Genomic DNA, 24,149 nt, shown 5'->3' with positions numbered 1-24,149 from the left:
TAGTCGTATCCACAGGGAATAGTTCTCGGTAACACAAGAATTGCTATTTAATTATAGTAAAAATGATTGAGGAGTTGTGTGAACAATATCAATGAAAATAAAAGTAAAGAAAAGAAAAGAAGTGCAATAGGGATAAGGAGAGGTAATTGATAGAGAGATGGGGCATCTAGAAATTTCTCACCCTAGGATTATTATGTCAAGTGCAAGACTAATCATTATGTCTCCTAACTGATGCTAAATGAGTCGTGGACATCCAAAGACACACAGTCCCAAACCTAAGGTGACCCGTGACTAACCCAACACTATGCCCTGGCGGAAAAGGATACCCTAGATGCCTCACACCACGTGGGGTTGCACGAAGCTCTAGGGACTTCATATGGTAAACCCTATTCCCTAAAATAGATCTAACCCTTTGCTCAAGGTGAAAGACCCCTAGTCATGATTAAGCCCCAGCACTAAGAATTACTTCAACACTTCACTCTGTTTCTTGCACAACAAAATCCTAGTGGAGTTTGTCTATTAGAACTTTACTCTATCATGACCGTAAAGAACTCTTCGAATATGGAGGTAGGATAAACCGCATGGGAATGGAAAGGTGACGTTCCGCTATCTCTCGACTCTTCCGCTCGACCCTCTCCAACCTTGCTTTGTTTAATCCTAATGGAGTGTCAGTCATCCACAATGATTACCAAGATGGATTCTCAACGCTAGTGTCACTCTAAGCGAAAATTAATATAACAAGCATTCAAGGATAAAACTCAATTAAAACAACAATTAAAGAAGCATAATAAAGGTTAATAAAAAAAATCATCCTAGTGTTTACAAGTCCAAGAACCCACTAGGGGTTTAGCTCTCCATGGAGCAATACACAATCAATAATGAAATAAATAATGAAAACATGCAATCCATAGATATAATCTCCTTGTAGTCCATATCGATTGTCTTGTGGAGCCGCCTCATCTTTCCTAAAGATTCCCTTGTCAAGCCTATGACAGAACTCGCTGAATCAATGCCGACAAAAGCTCCCCCAATAACTCTCTCCAAAGGAACGCGATGTCGAAGGCCCTAGAACCACTCTAAAAACATAGGCAAAGCCTCTGTCAAACCCTAGCTATGATCGCCTCCAAAGATGGACAAAAGATGAGAAAAGATTCTTAAAAACGTCTCAAGTCACTGTATTTATAGGGGTTGGAATCGGGCATCCAGACGGGGGTGTAGAATCTCTACATGGTTGTGTGGATTTCCAGAATTTGGTTTTGTGCGAGCTATGAACAGTAACTACTACAGTGATTTTTCTGCAGTGATTTGTTGTAGTAAACTACTATAGTACTTTGCAAAAATACTTCAGAATCCACTCTTTTCATCGAGGCCACATGAATGGGCACACATCCATGAGGTAGATCGTATTGCATCTTCAATGAAACCACATTGACGGAGCTCTTGCTAATGTTGCACAAGTCGGAACAAATAAGTATAACTGCCTTTGTGTCCCTCCTTTTTATGTATTCACTTAAGCACAATGGAGGTTGGCACACACCAACATGTCTTTGACCAAAACTTGTGTCTTCACATTTGTTCAGCACAAGAACTTCATCAACAATTGCATCCACGATTTATTTTTGCTTTTTTTCATCCAACTTTGTCTCGACAATCCTACATGCACAAAAGAAGACAAATACACATGAATAAGCAATAAAATCTGATAAAAGTGATGCTCAATGTAAGAAAAAATATTTCATATTACTTATACACAAGCACTTATCACTAACTTTTTTGATTTTTAGGCGGGAAGTTTGTTTACCAATTGACAAAGAAGAGGATGAGTGGACCCACGTGCCCTGTTACGAGCAAGTGGATCCAAGGACTATGTGATCTTGATAGCTTAATTTCATGGTTTTAATCTTTTTTGATGGTTTATGGATGCATTGTTCAGGGTTTAGTGTTTATCATGAATTTATGGTGAAGGTTTTAGAAATTAGATTCGGAATGATGGAGGAGTGTCAACAAATTAGGTTTTTCTATGATTTATAATTTGCCAAATTGTGCTTATATTGATTAAGCATTGTGTTAACAAATGTTGGAGGAGTTTAAACTAAGAGTAATTGAGTCGCATTGTGCTTCATTAGCACCAACTATGGCTGAAGCATAAATGTGGATGAGATTGGTTGATAGCTTATTATGGGATTCAAGTAAAAATTATTTATGATATTCTATTTTTTAAATTAATTATATGTAAGATTATTTTTAATGTTTTTTTGCATTTTGTAGGAGATGAAGGAAGTCCTTCAATTTACTTTGAAATGAAGCCATCCTTGACAATCGAAAAATTTGTAATCAATGTTGGTAAACTACTACATTTTGTTTTTAATTTTACATTTTGTATTTGTGAATAACACTATTTTTTATCTTTTGTTTTTTTTGTAATTGATAAGTGCTTGTTAATGCATATTATTTAGTATGTTTTACTTACAATGAGTATTACTTTTATCAGGTTTTATGGCTCATTCGTGTGTTTTTGTGTTCTTTTGTGCATTCAGGGTTATGGAGGCATTATAAGAAGAAAGGAAGAAAAAATAGATCATGAACGAAGATTTTGAGGATTCTCTTGCATGGAAGAAGGGTCAGGACATGAGCTCTAATCATACGCATGAGAGTGTATGCCAACTTCCAATAGTGTGCAAGTCTAGTTACAAGTTAGAAGTGCACAATGGCAGTCACACACTCATGCTCCAGCATGTGCAGAGTTTTTAAAAGCTTCATCAACACATTTGAAATAGAATAGGTAACTTGACCTAACACATGGGTGTGTGACCAACCGTATGGCTTCAATGAAAGAAGAGGAATTCGGGTTCACTGTATCAATTATTGTAGCAAAGTGCTGTTATGGTTACTGTAGCAGTTAATGTTTATGTAGTATGAAAATTAGAAAAATAGAGAATCCACACACCCATGTGGAAATTCCACATGGGCTTGTGAAATCCCGATTTTTGTGTTTAAAAGGCCGACTGAAGAGAGTTTGAAGGGATCTTTTTTCTATCTTTGGGATAGAGTGCAGCTAGGGTTTGGAGGAGATTTTTGCTAGGTTTTGGAGCATTTCTAGCCCATTCAACATTGACTTCTTTCAAAATAGAGTTATTTGAAAAGCGTTTGACGTCATCGTTTCGATGAGGTATGGCCTAGGCTCGATGAATGAGTCATTGGAGAAGGAGAAGAAGCTCTTGAAGACCATCATCACGGACAACAAGGGAGTTATCTTTATGGATAGTTTGCATTTATCTTTGATTTCATCTTTGATTTTGTATTGCACCATGGAAAACTAAACCCCTAGTGGGTGCTTGGACTTGTAAACCATAGGATGATTTCATTCATTGACTCTTATTATGTTCACTTTAATTGAGTTTCAATCTTGTATGCTTATGGTTCGATTTTTCCTTAGAGTGACACTAGGGTTGTGATAAGTGCTTGTGTATAAGTATTACAAAGTATACTTTTCTTATATTGAGCATTACTTTTGTCAAAGTTTATGTCTCATTCGTGTGTATTTGTGTTCTTTTGTGCATTTAAGAATGTGGAGATAGGTTTGGAAGAAAGGAAGCAAAAATAGATAATGGACGTAATTGTTGAGAAAATTCTTTGATCGATCAAGGATCAAGGCATAAGTTGTGCTCATAGACATGTGGATGTGTGCCAACCTCCAAAATGTTCAAGTGAATACGCAAGATAGAGGGGCACAAAGGTAGTCACACTGATATGTTTGGACTTGTGCAATATTGTCAAGAGCTTCATCAATGTGTTTGAAAGCAAGAAGCGACGTGATCTACTGCATGGTTGTGTGCTCAACTTGGTGGCCTCGATGAAGAAAATTAATTTTGGAGTATTTTGGCCAAAGTAATGTATCAGCTTACTATAGCAAATCAATGGAGTTAAATTACTGTACCAGTTACTGTTCACAATGCGTAGGGAAAACGTAGCCTAGAAATAGACAAGGCCATGTGGGAATTCCACAAGCCCTTGTGGATGCCCGATTTTAGCCCTATAAATACCATTTTGAGAGTTTGATTTGGGGATCGAATCCTATCTTTTGCCTATCTTTTGGGGAGAGCCTGCTAGGGTTTGGAGAGGTTTTGCTGGGATTTAGGAGCGGTTCTATGGGATCTGACATCAATTTCCTTTAAAGGAGAGCTATTGGGGGAGCTTTCATCTTCACGATTTGGGGAGGTGTGCCCTTGGCTTGATGAAGGAGTCTTTGGAGAAGATGAGGCAACTCTTGAAGACTATCGGCACTGGGACAAAGGGGGTTATATTTATGGATTGCTTGCACTTACTTTTGATTTCATCTTTGACTTTGTATTGCTCCATGGAGAGCAAAACTCCTAGTGGGTGCTTGGACTTGTAAATCCTAGAATGATTTTGTTTTATTGACTTATATTATGTTTCCTTTAATTGATGCTTTAATTTATATTTAATCTTGCATAATTATTGTTGTGTTTTTCCCTTAAACTGACACTAGGATTGAGAATCCATCTAGGCAATCCATTGAAGAGGTCACGACTTCATTAGGATTAGACTTGGCAAGGTTAAAGAGGGTTAAGAGAGTAACTCTAGAGGTAGTGGAATGACAACACCCTTTGCGTATGTCCCGCAAGTGCACGGGTTTTTCGAAGTAATAAAATCCCAGATTAGTGGGGTATCATATCCACAGGGAGTAGGGAATAAAAACACTTAAATTGTTTCTTAACTAAGTGAAAGATGAACAGTGATATATGTGACAAGATGTAAAATAACAAAAGTAAAAGAATAAGAAAGGGAGCACAAGTAAAGGAGAAGGTAAGGCGATCGATATAAATGGGGTACCCGGATATTGTTCCGCCTAGGACAATAGTTTCAAGTTCAAGAACCCTCTATTATACTTTCTAAATGATGCAATAATGAGTCGTGGAAATCCATATATTCATGGTCCCAAATCTAAGGTCAACCATGCCTAACTCTATACATGTCTCGGAGTAGAAGTTGAATAACCTCTCAACCTCGCACTCGTATAGAATTACAATGAGTTCTAGGGATTCCAAGTGATAAAATCACTTCAACGCTTTGGTCTAGGTGGAAGGTCCTAGCCACAATTAAGCCCTAGGTGCTAAAATCACTTCAACGCTTCACTCCATTGCACTCGTAACTAAGCCCCAGCGGAAGGTCATCCTTTAGCCCATTCACTCTACTATGACCACAAAGAACATGAGAAAATGGAGGTAGAATAAATCACACTGGAGGGGAAAGGGGACGCCCAGCTACCTCTCGACTCACCCTCTAAACCCTCTCTAATCTAGCTTTGTCTAAATCTTGTGGTGTGTCACTCACTCACAATGGTTACCAATAAGAACTCTCAACCCTAGTATCACTCCAAGGGTGTATTCATACAATTAAGCATTTAAGATCTGAACTCAAATAAAACATCAATTAATTGAAAGCATAATAAAGAGGTTCAATGAAACGAATACATCCTAGGGTTCACAAATACCCAAGTACCCACTAGGGGGTTTAGCTCTCCATGGAGCAAATTACAATCAATGAAATCAAATGTAAAAGTAAAGAATCCATAGAAAACCCCCTCGATAGTCGTGGCGATAGCCTTGTGGAGCATCCTTTACTTGTCCAAAGATGCCTTTGTCTGGCCAAGGATACACCTCGTCGGATTGGTGACGACGAAAGCTCTCCCACTAACCTTCTTCCAAATGGAGCGCGATGTCAGAGCAGTATAACCTCTCTCAATCCCTAGCCAACGCCTTTCAAAACCCTAGCCGCTACCCTCTCTCAAGTTCGGCAAAATATGGAGAAAAAAATTCCGAAATCGTGCCTGAAATCAGCCTTAAATAAGGCTGGAATCGGGAATCCACATGCCCATGTTGGAGCCCCTGTGGATTTTTCACACAGGCATGTGGAATTTCCACACGCCCGTGTGGATTCTCTATTTTCATCCTTCTTCGTCCAGCTGTGAATAGTACCTGCTACAATGTTTGCTACAGTGTTTGCTATAGTGTCATACTGCAGTACCGGCTCGAAACATTCCCGAATCTATGCTTTCATCTAGGTAACATAAACGGGCACATGTTTACATCATAGATCGCTTTGCTTCTTCAATAACGAACATGTTGGTGGAGATCTTGCTATACATACACAAGCCGGAATGCTTGAATGTGGCTGTCCTTTTGCCCCTCCAAATCGTTGTGCTAACTTGAATATGAGGAGGTTGGCACACATTCCCACATTTCGAACCCGACTTATGTCTGCGCGTTTGAACCTTCTCAAGATTTCCTCCAAATGGTGCATTTACGATCCACATTGGCTTCTTTCTCTAATATTTGGCCTCACAACCCTATCTGCATGAAAGTAACATAAATACACACATATTAGTGTTAAAACCTGATAAAAATAATGCTCATCATAAGGAAAGAACACTTTGTATTCTTATCATACAAGCACTTATCATGGAACGTCCCATTTTCCTTCTGATATGATTTATCCTACCTCTATATTCCAAGAGTTCTTTTCAATCATTATAGAGTGAAGTGCTTAGAGATGAACTCCACTGGGCTTAGTTGCACAAGCAATAGAGTTAAGTGTTGGGTAATCCTTAGTATTGGGGCTTAATCATGGTTAGGGGGTTTTTCTCCTGGACCAAAGGGTTAGATCTAGGTTAGGGAATAGGGTTTATCACTCTGAATACCTACAGCTTTAAGCAGTCCCACATAGTCTGAGGTGTTAAGAGTATCCCTTTCTACGAGGGCATAATGTAGAAGGCTAGTCATGGCTGACCTTAGGTTTGGGACCATGTGTCTTTAGAAGTCCATGACTTATTAAACTTTAATTAGGAGGCATAAAATTAGTCTTGCACTTGAAACAATAGTCCAAGGGCGAGCATTGTCCGGGTACCTGACACGTCCGAATATGCGTGTATGTACCGCAAGTGCACGGGTGTCGAAGTAATAATTACCCCGGTGAGTGGGTAGTCGAATCCACAGGGAATGGAAGTATTAGTATTAACCAATCCTCATTTATCTAGTCGAAATCAATAGATATGATGAAATGAACTAATTGCAAGAGAATTAATAAGCAAGCAAACGAGCAAGAAAACGAGTAAAGGAGATCTCAATCAATAAAGATGAGGTATCCGGGCAATGCTCCCCCTAGGATCTAACATGAAGCTCACGATTCACTAAATGCATCTAAACCGAGTCTAATGAGTCGAGGTAATCCAAGAACAACCGGTTCTTGCCTCCAAGCCACCGGTACTAGTCCCCTACAAGGTCCCGGCGGAGAAATCACTCAATCTCAACACCTCACACCCCATATGACCGCAATACGATCTAGGGACACCTAAGAGTGAAACTGATTCCTAAGGATAGATCTAACGCTAATTCCCGGTGAAGGATCTCTAACCCCCTACAAGGTCCCGGTGGAGAAATCTCTCAATCTCACACCTCACACCAAATATGGTTGCAAAGAGTTTAGGGAATACGGAGATAGGAAACACTGAATCGGAAGGGAGAGGGGACACTCCACTATCTCATGACTCACTCTCTCAACCCTCTTTAACCTTGACGTTCTAACTCTAATGGAGATCTCTCTCACATCAAAGTAACAAATCATGCAAATCCAATCAACCACAAGGATTAATTAAACAAGCAAGCAATGAGAATACAAGATTAAAACTTAATCAAACTCGGATTAAATAGAAACACTAAGCAAATCCACAAAAGATGAGATTACTACAGTACTTTTCACAAAACGCGATCCAAATACTCTTCTCTTGAGGCCACATGTTCGGGCACACGTCCATGTGGTAGGCTATAAAACTTTTCTTCATCGACGTATCTTTGAGAGGTCTTGCAATCTTCACAAAGAGAAGGAACATGAAGATGTGACTGCCTTTGTGCCCTTCCAACTAGTGATTTGACTTGAATCTTCGTGGAAGTTGGCACACATCTCTACATTTATGAACTCCTCTCGTATTTTGGTCCTTGAATTGAACAAGAACTCCCAACATTGTGTCTTTATAACCTATCTTTGTTTCCTTTTTTACTCTTCAAGGCATTCACAACCTATATGCATAAAAGAACACCAAATACACAATATGAGACATAAACCACAGTAAAAATGATGCTCAAGGCATGTAAAACATATATAAAAATATGTCTACTCAAGCACTTATCAAACTCCCCCACACTTAAGTCTTTGCTTGTCCTCAAGCAAAATTAAACATTATACCTTTGGAAAGAAAAGAGAAGTGCTTGGCCTTAGGTTCACCAAATGAGTACAAGAATAAAATTCTACATTCATGGAGAGAATCAAACACTAGACAAAACAATCAATGCTCTAGCAAACAATCCAATAAAAATTGAATGTGATGAAATCCGAATGCGTGTGTGTGTGAAAAACTCAACTCATGTCAACACTATGTCCACTACCAAGTTCTTATTAACATGGGACTTATTTATAAACAGAAAGAACAGGTAGTAGCTTCACACAACCTCTAAGGTAGCCCTTTCCCAAGATGCCTCCCGAGTGGCTTTCACACTTTCGAGGTGGTAGCTCTTTCTACCGAGGATGGTAGCTTTCACACATCCCATGAGATAGCTCTTTCTCTCATTAGGGCATAACAAGTATCCGACTTATGAGAGTAGCTACATACATCATGGGTGGTAGCTCTTTCAATACCCTATGTACAAACAACAAACAATTTCCATTTTTTTATTTATTTATTTTTTTTTTAATTTTTATTTTTATTTTTATTTTTATATATTTTTTTTTCAAATAAAAACTAGCACACTAAAGTCCCAAACATAATGAACTAGAGTCTACATAGGTCTAATGAGCCAGAAAAGTGCAGAAAGAGCAATCAGACAAAAATATTCAATAAAATTGGATGAAAACAAGAGCATGATAAAATCCATGTTTATAACCTGCAAAAACTAAGAATTAAACTCTTAACCATAAGGTGAACCTTCATTGGCAACAAGAGCATGCTCATGAAAACACAAGTAAAAGTCATGTATAAAGTGAACCCTCCCCCACACTTAAGATGTACATTCTCCTCAATGTACGCATGCTAGCACAATAAAAATAATAACAATGGAAGCATAATGTGTGTGGGAATGCAATTAAAACAATACTCCCCTGAACTCCTCATTAATCGTTTGGTGAAGTCTAACTCATGGGCTTGTTGTATGGGTTGTGAAGCTCACACGACCATGTGACAACATCACATGATCATGTCTATGACTAAAACACCATCCACCTCACACTCAAGGCCATCTGCACGGAATATAAGGGGTTCAGTGAATCTCAACAAAATGTAAAAGAAAATACGAGTTCAGACAAATAACATAATAGAGCATATACTCGCATAAAAGAAAGACAAGAAGATAACTCTCAGAAGGTGAAGCCTTTCTGAGTACAAAAGTCTAAATACTACTAACAAAGCAACTAAAAGCAAGAAACTAAAAGAACAGTATCATGAGTGTGACGCCTCAAGCGTCACTAGCTGGAGCTGGTGCTGGCCCAGAAGCGGAGGAGACCTCCTCATCAAGAGTCTGCTGAATACGATCAAGATGATCCAGAATCCGTGCCTGGTTCTCAAGAATGGTAGCAACGGCAGCCTCGAGTCGAGCCAGACGCTCGTGAACTCGAGGGGAAGATGACTCAAGATCGGTTGATGCTGCCGGGGCTGCCTCGGTGACTATGGGCTCTGCTGCAGGTGGTGCCTCTGTAGCCTCAGCAGGCTCCTCATCGTTCCCAGATGACGACTCTACTGGTGCATATCCGCCCGAGCCTGTACGTCGCACAATGCCCATCAAACGGAGAGTAGCCAAACCCAATGGTGCCAGAGTACTGACTCTCTCCTCGCCTCTGACTGAACGGATAAGACCCATCTTGAACATAAAACGAGTGATGTAGGGTCCTGCAAACAATGCTCCCAAGCGCAAGTACTCACTCTGATGACGAAAGTAGTAGGCAACCACATATCCTAAGTGGAGAGGGATTCCATGGATCATGGAGTAGAGGTACAACAGATCTGTCCTGCGAAGTGAACCAGTACCATCCCCCCGACCTGTCACGGACCTGCTAAGAACAGCATGGATGTACCTGTGCACCGGTCGAGTAAGCAATGAGGCCTTAGACTGACCTGCGGAATACTGACGACCACCACATAGATCATGGAAGACCTGGCCCGGAGTGAGATTAGAAGGATAATCGGTGAGGAGCTAAGTGTACTCGATAATATCAGCGTAGGTCTGATCGTATAAACCGAGATATATCAAGAACTAGGTCAAAGACATCCTATGCGGCTGACCGAAAATGCGGAAACGAATGGCATTGGGAACGTCAAAACTGATATCAACTGAGTCACGGTCAAAAGAAAATGAGGCAAGAACTTCCAAGGTAATATCTCGCCTGACGGGCTCCTCAATGGAGAATAAACGGTCCCAACCTCCAACACTAACAAGTGCTCTGACCTCCTCAGCAAGACCAATGTCCTCTAGTGCATCCCAGTCGATAAAATGCGATTGTCCAATCTTCAGATGCTGGAGACGCTCAAACCGCTACTGATGAACGGGGTCAGGAAATTCGATTACCGGTGGTGGGGTCGGCTCCCTATCATGGCGAGAACGTTTCTGGGCTAACCTCTTGGTCCGTGGTGCCATAATCTGTGAAGAAAGCAATTAAAAACATCAGTTCGGCATGAATACAGTAAAACTGGGCACCACATGCGCAAGAACAGCGAGCCGGGGGAAAAACAAGGCCAACTGGCCTTTTTTCCACCCTCACGCAGCGCGTGGGAAAGCCACGCGCCCGCGGTGCTTTAGGGTCGGCCGAGCGCCGCTACGCGCTGGCATGCCACGCTGGCGCCGAGCCGCGCCTGCGCAACCACGCGCCCGCGGGCCGCCCACACGGGCGCGTGGTTGGCTCGGGCGCCGCTACCCGAGACATAGGCCACGCGGCCCAGCCCAAGCGGGCGCGTGGTCGGGTGCACGGCTCGGCGCGGGCTCACGCGCCCGCGTGGCCCATCCACGCGGCCGCGTGGCCTTGCGGCCAGCGCGCGTTCAGCCCACACGGTCGCGTGGGCAAGCCGCGCGACCGCGTGGGCGCCGGACTCCGGGGTTTTTGCCGGAGTTGGACTCCTATGCTTCACAAAAATTATTCTCATACATTGAACAAGTGTCTAGCATGATTCCCTATGAGAACTATCATCAAAAATACCAAGAAAAACTCCATGAAAATGACCTTGAAAAAAACATGGAAAAGGGGGAAAAGAGAGTGAAGGCTTCATCGGAGCTAATCGGAGAAGAAAAAGTAGGTGTAAACTCCGCAAATTACCTCTAATCCTCCAAAGAGTTGAAAACAATTGGTTTAGAGATTAAAAAAATTGAGTTTTTCTAGGAGTGGAAGGTGGAAGATGAAAGGGTTCTTTGAAAATATAAGATGATGAATAGTGCCCCTTCATATTTTTATAGGCACATGGGGTGTGGATTTTCCACACCCTCGCGTGGGTACTGTACACGACCGCGTGAAAATTGCACGCGGCCATGTGGACTGCAAAATTTCTGCAGACAGTCCATAGAGTGCCCGAAACTCCAAATTAATACCAATTTTTCAACATTAAACATCGAATTCACCCTAAACCATGTTATTCACATAAACAACAATTCAAATCACCGAAAAATTTCACGAAAACACCAGCGGTCAACAAAATTAATCAAGATACACACTCATGAATTTATTTCTGCAGAATTTAAATTTTGAGTTTAAAAACTAATTAAAAGCTTGGGTTGCCTCCCAAGAAGTGCTTGTTTAACGTCACTTAGCTTGACGTACCTGTTTTTACCTCATGGTGGCTCATAAAGATGAAAAACCTCTTTCCAAGCAACCTCCACACATGATGGTCAGAAATTCTTCATACTCAAGGAGAAATTTTTCACTATATTACCGAATGAGGGAGTGTCGCGCTCTTCCTTTGTGTGCTTGTCCCCAAGTGTGGTGGAATACTTTCGGTGGTGACGTCTCGACCTCTTGACTCGGCGAAAAATCTGTTTCAAAAATCCTCCTTGAGGTTGTTCATTAAGGACTTGTTTTGCACAATTGGTTGTATCCTCCTCATCAATGTCCGGCCACACCTCATATGGATCTGGATTGAGAAATTCCTGCAGATACTCATCAGAAATCTCATCATTGACATCAAAAAAATAACAAGTATCATCAAAGTCAAGAGAGTGCTTCATTGCTTCGGCGAGACGGTATGTGATCTTTTCTTCTCCAATGCGTAATGTCATCTCGCCTCCATCCATGTCAATGAGAGCTTTGGAGGTTCTCAAAAAGGGTCTTCCTAGAATTAATGGAACCTCCTCATCTTCATCGACATCTAACACAACAAAATCTGCAGGAAAAATATACTTGTCAACCTTTACCAAAACATCTTCAATTATACCTCTAGGATGACGAACGGAGCGATCGGCCAGCTGTAAAGTCATGCGGGTTGGCCGTGGCTCTCCTAACCCCAATTTCTGAAACAAAGTGTACGGCATGACATTAATACTAGCTCCCGAATCGGCTAAAGCTTTTTCTTCCCCCAAACCTCCGATTGCACAAGGTATGATAAAGCATCCCGGATCTTTCATTTTGTTTAGCAGATTTTTCTGAAGCATTGCCGAACAATTCCCTTCTAACACCACAGCCACACTTTCATCCATCTTCCTCTTGTTGGTCAAGAGGTCCTTCAAGAACTTTACATAACGAGGCATTTGAGATAACGCCTCTACAAAGGGAATGTTAATGTGTAACTGTTTGAATAGATCCAGAAATTTCCTGTTTTGTGCATCAGCTTGGTCTTTCTTCAAACGCGCCGGATAAGGGATCCTTGGAGTATATGAACCGAGTGATGCAGCTGGTCACTTCTCGTTATCTTGCACCTTATCATTTGGCAGTTTCTGAGGAAATTCAGCAATCTTCCCAGTGGGGGTTTTAGCTTGAAGAATTTCAGAATTTTTCTCAGCAGTGAGCTCTTCTTGGAGCTCTCGACCACTTCTCAAAGTGATCGTCTTCACTTGCTCCCTTGGGTTAGTCTCTGTGTTACTTGGTAGGCTCCCTAAAGGTCTCTCTGCCAATAACTTCGCTATTTGTCCAACTTGATTCTCCAAATTATGTAAAGAAGCCGTATGATTGCGGAGTGTTGCTTCTATGTTTTGGAACCTTGTGTCGGTTGATTGAATAAACTTTGATAAAACCCTTTCTAATTCTGAAACTCTCTCTGGAATCGAAGGTGTTTGCTGAAATCCGGGTGGGGCAATGGTCTTTTGCTGCCCTTGATTGCCCCACGAGAGATTTGGGTGGTTTCTCCACCTTTGGTTGTAAGTGTTGCTATACGGATTACCTTGTCCTCTTACCGAATTGCCCACAAAATCTACTTGTTCACTTGGGGCTGAAGTTGTAATCGAGATAGGGCAATCCGACGGCATATGTGAGCCCCCACAACCATCACAACTTGTGATTGCGGCTACCCTTGATGAAGTCAAAGGGTCCAATTTCTTGGTCAGTGCTTCTACTTGGGCTGCCAAGGATGTAACCGCGTCGATCTCATGGATTCCGACCACTTTCTTCTTGTCTTTTACATTCCATTGGTAGCTATTCAAACCCATTTCTTCAATTAACTGTCGGGCTTCTTCGGGAGTCTTGTTTCCCAATGTTCCTCCTGCGGCGGCATCAAGAAGTTGTTTGCTACTCGAGTTCTACCCATTGTAAAATGATTGAATAACCATCCACTCGGGGAACCCATATTGTGGACACTTCCGCAAGAGGTCCTTGAATCGTTCCCAAGTCTCAAATAAAGATTCAAGCTCCATTTGAACAAATGATGATATCTCATTGCGAAGTTTTGCCGATTTCCCCGGAGGAAAATACCTTGCAAGGAAAGCCTCGGCCATTTCGTTCCATGTTGTAATCGAGGCTCTTGGCAATAAATGAAGCCATTGTTTGGCTCTCCCCTTTAATGAGAATGGAAAAGCCCTCAAACGGATTGTATCATCAGAGACCCCATTGATCTTCAACAAATCGCAAACTTCAAGGAAATTTTCAATATGATTGTTTGGGTCTTCATCTGATAACCCATTAAATTGTGCGGACTGTTGAACCATTTGAATGAAACCCGGCTTTAACTCAAAATTCTGGGCTGCCACTGGTGGCCTAACAATGCTCGATTGTGTCCCACGAATTGTAGGCCTAGCAAAATCTGAGAGTGTTCTTGGTTGCCCCCCTTGTTCTGCCATATTCTCAGATTCTTCAACCTCTATTTCAGCTGGAAAATTCTGTTCCTGCACAGGTTCCTTGCCCCTTCTACGAATTCTTCGCTTAATTTCAGGATCCTCTTCAACCAATGTCGAAGGGTTCCCTCGGGTCATAACCTGTAGCTGAAATCAATGAAAAGAAACAATAAGAACGGCGGAAGAGATAAGTATGAAGTGGAAATAGAAAACGAAAATGTGAAAGACTAAAGTAACCAAGTCCTAGTGTTCCTAATATCCCGTTCCCCGGCAACGGCGCCAAAAACTTGACACGTCCGAATATGCGTGTATGTACCGCAAGTGCACGGGTGTCGAAGTAATAATTACCAAGGTGAGTGGGTAGTTGAATCCACAGGGAACGGAAGTATTAGTATTAACCAATTCTCAGTTATCTAGTCGAAATCAATAGATATGATGAAATGAACTAATTGCAAGAGAATTAATAAGCAAGCAAACGAGTAAAGGAGATCTCAATCAATAAAGATGAGGTATCCGGGCAATGCTCCCCTTAGGATCTAACATGAAGCTCATGATTCACTAAATGCTTCTAAACCGAGTCTAATGAGTCGAGGTAATCCAAGAAAAACCGGTTCTTGCCTCCAAGCCATTGGTACTAGTCCCCTACAAGGTCCCGGCGGAGAAATCACTCAATCTCAACACCTCACACCCCATATGACCGCAATACGCTCTAGGGACACCTAAGAGTGAAACCGATTCCTAAGGATAGATCCAACCCTAATTCCCGGCGAAGGATCTCTAACCCCCTACAAGGTCCCGGCGGAGAAATCTCTCAATCTCACGCTTCACACCAAATATGGTTGCATAGATTTTAGGAAATATGGAGATAGAAAACACTCAATCGGAAGGGAGAGGGGACACTCTACTATCTCATGACTCACCCTCTCAACCCTCTTTAACCTTGACGTTCTAACTCTAATGGAGACCTCTCTCACATCAAAGTAACAAATCACGCAAATCCAATCAACCACAAGGATTAATTCAACAAGCAAGCAATGGGAATACAAGGTTCAAACTCAAATCAACTCGAATTAAATAGAAACACTAAGCAAATCCACAAAAGATGATATTACTACAGTACTTTTTCACAAAACGCAATCCAAATACTCTTCTCTTGAGGCCACATATCCGGGCACACGTCCATGTGGTAGGCTATAAAACTTTTCTTCATCGACGTATCTTTGAGAGGTCTTGCAATCTTCACAAAGAGAAGGAACATGAAGATGTGACTGCCTTTGTGCCCTTCCAACTAGTGATTTGACTTGAATCTTCTTGGAAGTTGGCACACATCTCTACGTTTATGAACTCCTCTCGTATTTTGGTTTTTGAATTGAACAAGAACTCCCAACATTGTGTCTTTATAGCCTATCTTTGTTTCCTTTTTTACTCTTCAAGGCATTCACAACCTATATGCATAAAAGAACACCAAATACACAATATGAGACATAAACCACAGTAAAAATGATGCTCAATGCATGTAAAACATATATATAAAAATATGTCTACTCAAGCACTTATCAGTACCCAATTCTATCATTAATTACCTCTCTTTACTCATTTTGCTCTCTCTTTTCTCTTTTACTTTACTTTGCATTAATATCTCGAATCAAATCACAAATTGGTTTTTCTCTAGCTAAATAGCAATACGTCTTGCTCCTAAACAACTATTCCCTGTGGATTTGACTACCCACTCACCAGGGTATTTTATTACTTTGACGACCTATATGGACTTGCGGTACACACACGCAAGGGGTGTGTTAGGTTGAGAATCTATCTAGTCACCCTTTTGATGAGTAATAATCACCATTAAGGTAAGACTTAGCAAGATTGAAGAGGGTTGAGAGGGTGAGTCGAGAGGTAGCGGAATGCCCCCTTTCCCTTCCGATATGATTTATCCTACCTCTATATTTCAAGAGTTCCTTGCAATCACAACAAAGTGAAGTATTGATATTTTTTTGGTTGCTTCCCCGCAAGTGTGCCAGGTCGCCAAATAATACCTTGTGCAAGAGCACAAGGATCGTATTCCACGGGGCTAAGGAGCTCCTATTACTCCTCCATTACCTATTATCTAACCTTACAACTTAAGCATGGTGAACTACTCTAACAAGTGCAAAAGTGTAAACAAATTGCAGGTATAAAAATTATAAAGCCACACAAGAGATCACAAGAGCAATGATGAGATAAAGAGGCCTAGGGATGACGATTCCCTTGAGGGGTCATCATGAGACATGGATGCACGATTATAACATAGCAAGGGTGATTTAGACCAAAGGATCTCAAGATTAGTCCAACCCCAATTTCTCAGTGATTGAACCATAATCCCATATGAATGCCGATAAGGATCTCTTCCTAATCACGTTCCTATGATTGCATAAGTTATAGGGAGATCCCGCAAGAAAGATACACTTACCCTAAGTCTATCCTTATGGTGCGGAGGGGCTACCGACACCCAATTTCTCAGCATGTTGATAAGTGCTTGTGTGATAAGAATACAAAGTGTTCTTTCCTTATGATGGGCATTACCTTTATCGGGTTTTAACGCTAATATGTGTGTGTTTATGTTACTTTCATGGATATAGGGTTATGAAGCCGAATCTTAGAGAAAGAAGCCAATGTAGATCGTGAGTGCACCATTTGGAGGAAATCTCGAGAAGGTTCAAATGCGAAGACATAAGTCGGGTTCAAGATGCTAGAATGTGTGCCAACCTACTTGTATTCAATCTAGCACAATGATTTGGACGGGTACAGTGGCAGTCACTATAGCAAATTACTGTAGCATGTACTGTTCATGGTCGACCAAAGAAAGAGTTATCAATAGAAGCCACACGGGCGTGTGGAAATATTCACATAGGCATGTAGATTCCCGATTCCAGGCCTATTTAAGGCCGATTTCACCCACGATTATAGAACTTTTTCTCCCCATCTTTTCCCCAACTCGAGAGAGGGCTGTGGCTAGGGTTTTGAGAGGTATTGGCTAAAGATCGAGAGAGACTCTACGGCTCTCACATCGTGCTATGTCTGGAAGAAGATTAGTAGGAGAGCTTTTGTCGGCACTGATCTGGCGAGGTGTATCCTAGGACGGACAAAGGGACCTTTGAACGAGTAAAAGACTCTCCACAAGACCATCGTTATGACTCGAGGGAGTTTTCTATGGATTCATTGCTTTTACATTCGATTTCACCGATTGTACTTAGCTCTATGGAGAGCTAAACCCCCTAGTGGGTACTTGGATTCTGAACCCTAGGATGTATTCGTTTCATTGAACATTGTTATTATGCTTTCATTAATTGATGTTTTTATTGAGTTCCAATCTTGAAAGCATTGATTGTATAAATACTCCCTTAGAGTGACACTAGTGTTGAGAGTTCTTATTGGTAACCCTTGTGAGTGAATGACACACAACGAGAGTTAGACAAAACTAGATTGGAGAGGGTTGAGAGGGTGAGTCAAGAGGTAGCGGAGCATCCCCGTTCCCCTCCGGTGTGATTTATTCTACCTCCAATTCCTTGAGTTATTTGCGGTCATAATAGAGTGAATGGGCTAAGAGATGACCTTCTGCTGGGGCTTAGTTGCGAGTACAATGGAGTGAAGTGTTGAAGTGATTTTAGCATCTAGGGCTTAATTGTGGCTAGGGACCTTCCGCCTGGACCAAAAGGTTTGGTCTATATATAGGAAGCGGATTTATCACTTGGAATTCCTAGAATTCATTACAATTCTATACAAGTGCGAGGTTGAGAGATTGTTTAATTTCTCCTCCGGGACATGTATAGGGTTAGGTATGGTTGATCTCCACGACCAATTAATGCATTTGTTAGGAAGTATAATAATGGGTTTGTACACTTGAAACGATTGTCCTAGGTGGATCAATATCAGAGTACTCCATTTATATTGATTGTCTTACCTCCCCTTTACTCGTGCTCTCTCTTGTCTCTTTTACTTTTGTTTGTATTATATCTTACCACACAAATCATTATTCATATTTCGCTTAGTTAAGCAACAACTTAAGTATTTTTACTCCCTGTTCCCTGTCGATACGATACCCACTCACCTGGGATTTTATTACTTTGACAAATTTGTGCACTTGCGGGACATACGCAAGGGGCGTTGTCAAGTTTTGGCGCCGTTGCCGGGGAATAGGTTCTTAAAGATACTTTGTACTTTGTTTTCTTAGCTATTCATTTATTTATTCTATTTGACATCTTCTTTTCTATCATCATTCTGATTTGTTTTCTTTCTTCTTGTGCAGCTCCTAGTTCATGACCCGAGGGAACCCCTCAATATTGATTAAAGGACATCCTGAGCTCGAATGTTCACTTAGAAGAAAAGGGAAAGAACCTGTGCGAGAACAGTCTAATCTAGCTGATTTGGAAGTTGAAGGATCGGATAATATGGCGGAACAAAATGAGCAACAAAGGACATTGTCCGATTTCTCATGGAGTAACCAAGATCCACAAAAGGCCATGGGCCACTGGGTTCCAACAACAACAAGCCCCAAACATGGAGAACCGAGTTTCCAGTTTGTAGACCAGAATGACCAATTTGTAGAAGGCCTTGACTAGATTTATGCAATCATTGGATACAATGTTTCAATCAGTTGAGGTTACATTTCCCAACCACACCGCTTCTTTGCACAACCTTGAGAATCAAGTGGGACAGATTGCGAAGTCTCTATCGGAAAGATTAGAAGGAAGCTTGCCAAGCAATACCACGACCAATCCTAAAGAGCATGTGAAGACGATCACTTTGAGAAGTGGACGTGAGGTTGAAGGCAGGTTTACGAGTGAGAAGCCTAATGAACACACACCCGAGGTCATAGAGGTTGAAGAGGGAACAAGCAAAGAGTAGGAGGTGGCACCCCTATCTTTTAAGCCAAGAATCTCTTATCCCACTAGGTTGAAGAATGACCAAGCCGATGTATAGTACAAGAAGTTCCTAAGCTTGTTCAAGCAACCCCACATCAACATTCCTTTTGTTGAGGCATTGTCTGAAATGCCTAAGTATGCAAAATTCTTGAAGGACTTGTTGACTAACAAGAGGAAGTTAGAGGAGAGTGCTTAAGTGATATTAGATGCTTCTTTCTCGGCGGTTTTACAAGAGGAAAGACCCTGGAAGCTTCATCATTTCATGTAACATTGCCAATTTAGGTGAAGAAATGGCATTGGCGGACTCAGGTGCCCGTATCAACATCATGCCATACATCTTCTTTCAGAAGCTAGGCTTGGGGAACCTAGGCCCACTCGGATGACTTTGCAATTGGCGGACCGAACTGTGAGACATACGAGGGGTATCATCAAAGATATACTTGTCAAGATGGACAAATACATATTTCCTGTTGATTTTGTGGTGCTAGAAATCGATGAGGATGCTAATGTACCCTTGATACTTGGGAGGCCGCTCTTGCGGACTTCCAAGGCATTGATTGACATGGATGGTGGGAAACTAACTTTGAGAGTTGGAGATGACAAACTCACATACCGCCTTGCTGAAGCCATGTGGTATTCTTTTGATTTCGATGATACTTTATATTTTCTAGACACTACTGATGAGATTATTGATGAATATATATAGGAAATGTTCAATCCGGACCCGAATGAAGGTTTGTTTGATCGAGAGAAGGAAAATGAAGAAGTAATGATGCTTCGCTTGATGGAAGAAATACCGTCTACTCCTGAAGAAGGTGCTTCAGAAGATGAAGAGGGTGAGGAGATGCCACTGGAAATGCTCCAAGGCTGTTGGAGATGTGTGTGAACATGACAAGTTGGATGAACCATTACTAGGTGCTTTCAAGCTATGGGTAAGAGGGCAACCTTTATCTATGAACCCCCGTGAGGTAAGACAAGGTACGTCAATCTTAGTGACGTGAAACAAGCGCTTCTTGGGAGGCAACCCAAGTGTTTACTATTTTCTTAGTTAGTAGTTTAGTTTTTGTGCGAATAAAGTGTTGAATGTTGGTATCTTGATTTTTAAATGCTTTTGTTATGTTTTCTTGTGGGTTTTTAATGTCATCATGTGTTTTTCATGTGGATTTGGCGAAGTTTAGGTCATTTGAGCTTATTTTTCTTGTTTTCTCTGCTTAAAGTTACCTTGTAAAGTAGGAAAATGAGTGTTTAGTTGTGTTCAGAAATTTTCTGTAGAGCCTGCAAAGTATTCTAAGTGTACAGAGAAAATACACACCTGTGTGGAATTTCCGCACGGGTGTGCGTCTTTGTTCAGACGTCATCAAGAGAAGACACAGGGGCGTGGACTTACCCCTGTGAGCGACCTTGTGATGGTCCACACCCATAGGTAATTCCCATACGGGTGTGCGTCTTCCTGCAGAGACGTGGCAAATTATCCCGAGAGCACACAGGGGCGTGAACTCACACCTGTGGCCGAACCTGTGAAAAATACACGGGTGTGGGTCTTTTCCGCACGCCCGTGCGAATCACTGCAGACGAGCTCTCCCCATCCCTTGAAGACACAGGGGCGTGCAACTGCTCCTGTGAGTCAGGCTTGTGACTGTCCACGCCCGTATGAATTTCCGCATGGGTGTGTGAAACACTTAGCGATTCTTCTCGGTTAGACAGAGAAGCCACAGGGACGTGCGGCTACCCCTGTGGGTCCGGCGCATGGGCGTGGGTATTTTCTGCATGCCTGTGGTGATGCATTCAGAGGAAGTGAGGGTTCTCCTGAGAACGCACAGGGGCATGCATCAGCACGTGTGAAGCTCTACTGTAGAGGCGCATAGGCGTGGGTAATTTCTGCACACCCGTGTGGATGTACAGAATGCCAAGAGACGCGAGTCCTTTTAAAAAGGATCATCATTTCTTCTCATTTTCATACTTTACGTTCGTCAGAAATCATGCTCACACTTTCTCCCGATTTCGTATTGCTAAGTTGGAGGGATTTTTGTTTGGTTTTTCGGCCGATTCAAGTTTTTCCAGTTTCACATAGTTGGTAAGCCTTATCTTTTGTTTTCTTCATCAATTCTTGATTTTAATCGATGAAACTAATGAATAATGCTTCGTCTTTGCAATTAGAATTATTATGCATGTTTAGAATGAAGTTAGAAGCAATCTAACGGTGTATTTTTGGATTTTTGAGGCACGGCCGTGCGTTTTTCACGGCCCGTGGATCCACACGGGTGTGCGGAAATTTCACACGACCGTGTGAATTTCCGCAGCATTGCATAATTAACTGGTTTCATCGATTTTCTTTCAAATTTTGCAGGTTATGGCACCTCGGTCTAAGAAGCAAGCCGAGAAATGGCCGCGTGAGTCATCTCCCAAGTCCGAGTGCATGAGATTTGCTATTCCCTAGGCATGTTTTGACCATTTGTCAAGACTACATTTTGGACGGACTTGATTCCTGGACACGAGCATATTGAGTGATCTACAGCATAAAAATGACTTCACAGATGAGGTCGATGATCTCATTTGAGTGGGAGGTTGGAGGCAGTTATTATCAACTAGGGAGCCAGCAATTCATGAGCTTACACTTGAGGTCTTATCGTCCTTTGAGTTCGATAGATCTTTTGCGAGATTTGACAGTTTGGACGCCATTCAGTTCAAAGTGTTTGGACATCACCATAGCATGAGCATTACTTAGTTTTTTGTTTGGCTTAGCTTATACGAGGAGGTATTTATAGACACTGAGGAGTATTCTCAGTTACCAACAGATTACCCAGGAGCTTTGACACCGCAGAGAGCTTATAGAGCATTGTGTAGTCAGGATCAGTATGAGCCAGGGGTATCCAAGGCCACGTGCCTTTCCCGACCTAGATACCGATATTTATATGCCATTCTGAGTAGGTCGATGAATGGCCGTGGTGATGCACTGGGGTCCTGAGCTGGCAGGAGCTTCTGTACCTGTATTCGATGGTTCAGCGCATACCGATTCATCTGGGGCATATCGTCATAGAGTACATCTGACATAAGGCATAGTATGCCAGATTGGGAGTGATCTTCTCAGGCCCCTACATTACGAGACTAGTTTTGGGTATGGGTCTCTTAGACTCGATTCACGGTGCTGAGAAGACGAGTATACCTACTCCCCTGACCCAGGAGACGATGAGATTGATGGTTATGGTCTACAGGGTTCGGACGTGAGTTTATACCTTGGTTCTACTAGCTCCAGAGATAGCAGAGGAGAAGGGTTATGATGCTGATGCTTTGCATCCTATTCCTGAGCCCCCGCCAACATAGTTGGAGACCGATGCACCTCCAGTGGCAGAGGACCCATCCTAGTATGCATGTTTTCACCATCTCGAGGCCATGATCGCTTTGAGAGGCTCGAGAATGCTGTGGGGATGATACGGACAGAGGTCGCTAAGGTCCGAGAAGAGATTGTAGAAGTTCGGGCTGCGAAGGCCGCACAGTACACAGAGTTCATGGCACGTTTCGACACGCTACAATAGGTTCTAGAGCGAGACGTTTCCTCATCATTTGTCTTGCGACCGAGGACCCTTCAGACCCTTCCGGTATCACATCACCACCTCCACCTACACCCTTTGACCTAGCACCAGGATCAGCAGCAGAGGAGCCAAAACGCGACATCGACACTTGATTTATTTTCTTCTGATTTATTACTTTTTATATTTCATTTTAGACTTGTATACTCAGGAAGAACTTTCCTTTTGAGTTTATTTTCGTTTTATTATCTCGAGGTGTATTCATTTCTCTATCTTTTATATACTCGAGCTATTTTTATTTTATTGAGCTTCACTGAACCCCCTCGTGTATGTGTGCAGATGGTCTTGTTGGGAATTAAGAACTTGCCATAAACACGGCCAAGGTGTTTCCGCACTTGGTCATGTATGCTTCACAACCCGTTGGAACACCACTCCCAACAGATTAGCTCCATCAAATGCAACACTAGGAGTCAAGGGAGTATTGTTTTGATTGCTTCTCCGATATTTATTTTTGATTTATAAACCTCATAAGTGAGCTTGCATGTGTACATTAGGGACAATGTACAACTTAAGTGTGGGGCGGAGTTTCATAGTGCACACATCACTTCTATATTAGTCTTGATTGTTATATATGCTCACATAGCCAATGGCGGTTCACCTTAGTTGCACTGATTGTATTCTGGAGTTAGGAGAATTTTTAATATCGAATGTCTTCATGCACTAGTTTTTGCTTGAATTTGTAGGAACTTTTGCCCGATTGAGACTTGTTGCACTACTCACTCTTTAAACTCTTTTTGAAACTCATATTTGATGTTAAAAAGGATTAGTTATTGTTGTTTCTTTTGTTATTTGTGAAAAAATGGAAAAATGAAAAGAAAGAACAAAATAGTTTTGTTGTTTAGTTATTCTTCTTGGGTGGAAAGAGCTACCACCTATGATGTATGAAGCTACCACCCCGGTAGAAAGAGCTACCACCTCGAAAGTGTGAAAGCTACCTTAGCGGCCGCTTTGGAAAGGGCTGCCTTAGAGGATGTGTGAAGATACCACCCTTTTATTGAATTTTTATTGTTACTTTTTGTAGATAAATAAGTACCTCATATGTAGAACTTTGAGGAGTATACTTTGGGTTGACTTGAGTGAGTTCACACACTTACACGATTTCGGGTTTGTTGTCCTTTTTGATTCAAAATTTTTAGCTAGAGGGTTGATTTTTTGTATTTAGTGTTGAAATCTCCCTTACTTGCAGAATGCTCTCTTTGCATGCTTTGGTGAACCTAAGGCCAAGCACTTCCAATATTTCCTTCATCTATGCATTCAATGTTTTAATTTTAGCTTGAGGACAAGCAAAAGCTTAAGTGTGGGGGAGTTTGATAAGTGCTTGTGTGATAAGAATACGAAGTGTTCTTTCCATA

The 24,149-nt window shown here is 41.8% G+C and overlaps 1 non-coding gene across 1 annotated transcript; it reads left to right on the top strand.

Moving 5' to 3' along the window:
- The first annotated feature begins 13,818 nt into the window (after positions 1-13,818).
- LOC120250887 lies at positions 13,819-13,925 on the top strand. Its single transcript, XR_005533219.1, has one exon. It is a non-coding gene; the product is annotated as a small nucleolar RNA R71 (small nucleolar RNA).
- The last annotated feature ends 10,224 nt before the right edge of the window (positions 13,926-24,149 follow it).

This window comes from Dioscorea cayenensis, chromosome 19 (genome assembly GCF_009730915.1).
Source record: "Dioscorea cayenensis subsp. rotundata cultivar TDr96_F1 chromosome 19, TDr96_F1_v2_PseudoChromosome.rev07_lg8_w22 25.fasta, whole genome shotgun sequence".
NCBI classification, from domain to species: domain Eukaryota; kingdom Viridiplantae; phylum Streptophyta; class Magnoliopsida; order Dioscoreales; family Dioscoreaceae; genus Dioscorea; species Dioscorea cayenensis.
The sequence above is the reverse complement of the archived record's forward strand: the minus strand, read 5'-3'. Positions and strand labels throughout refer to the sequence as shown.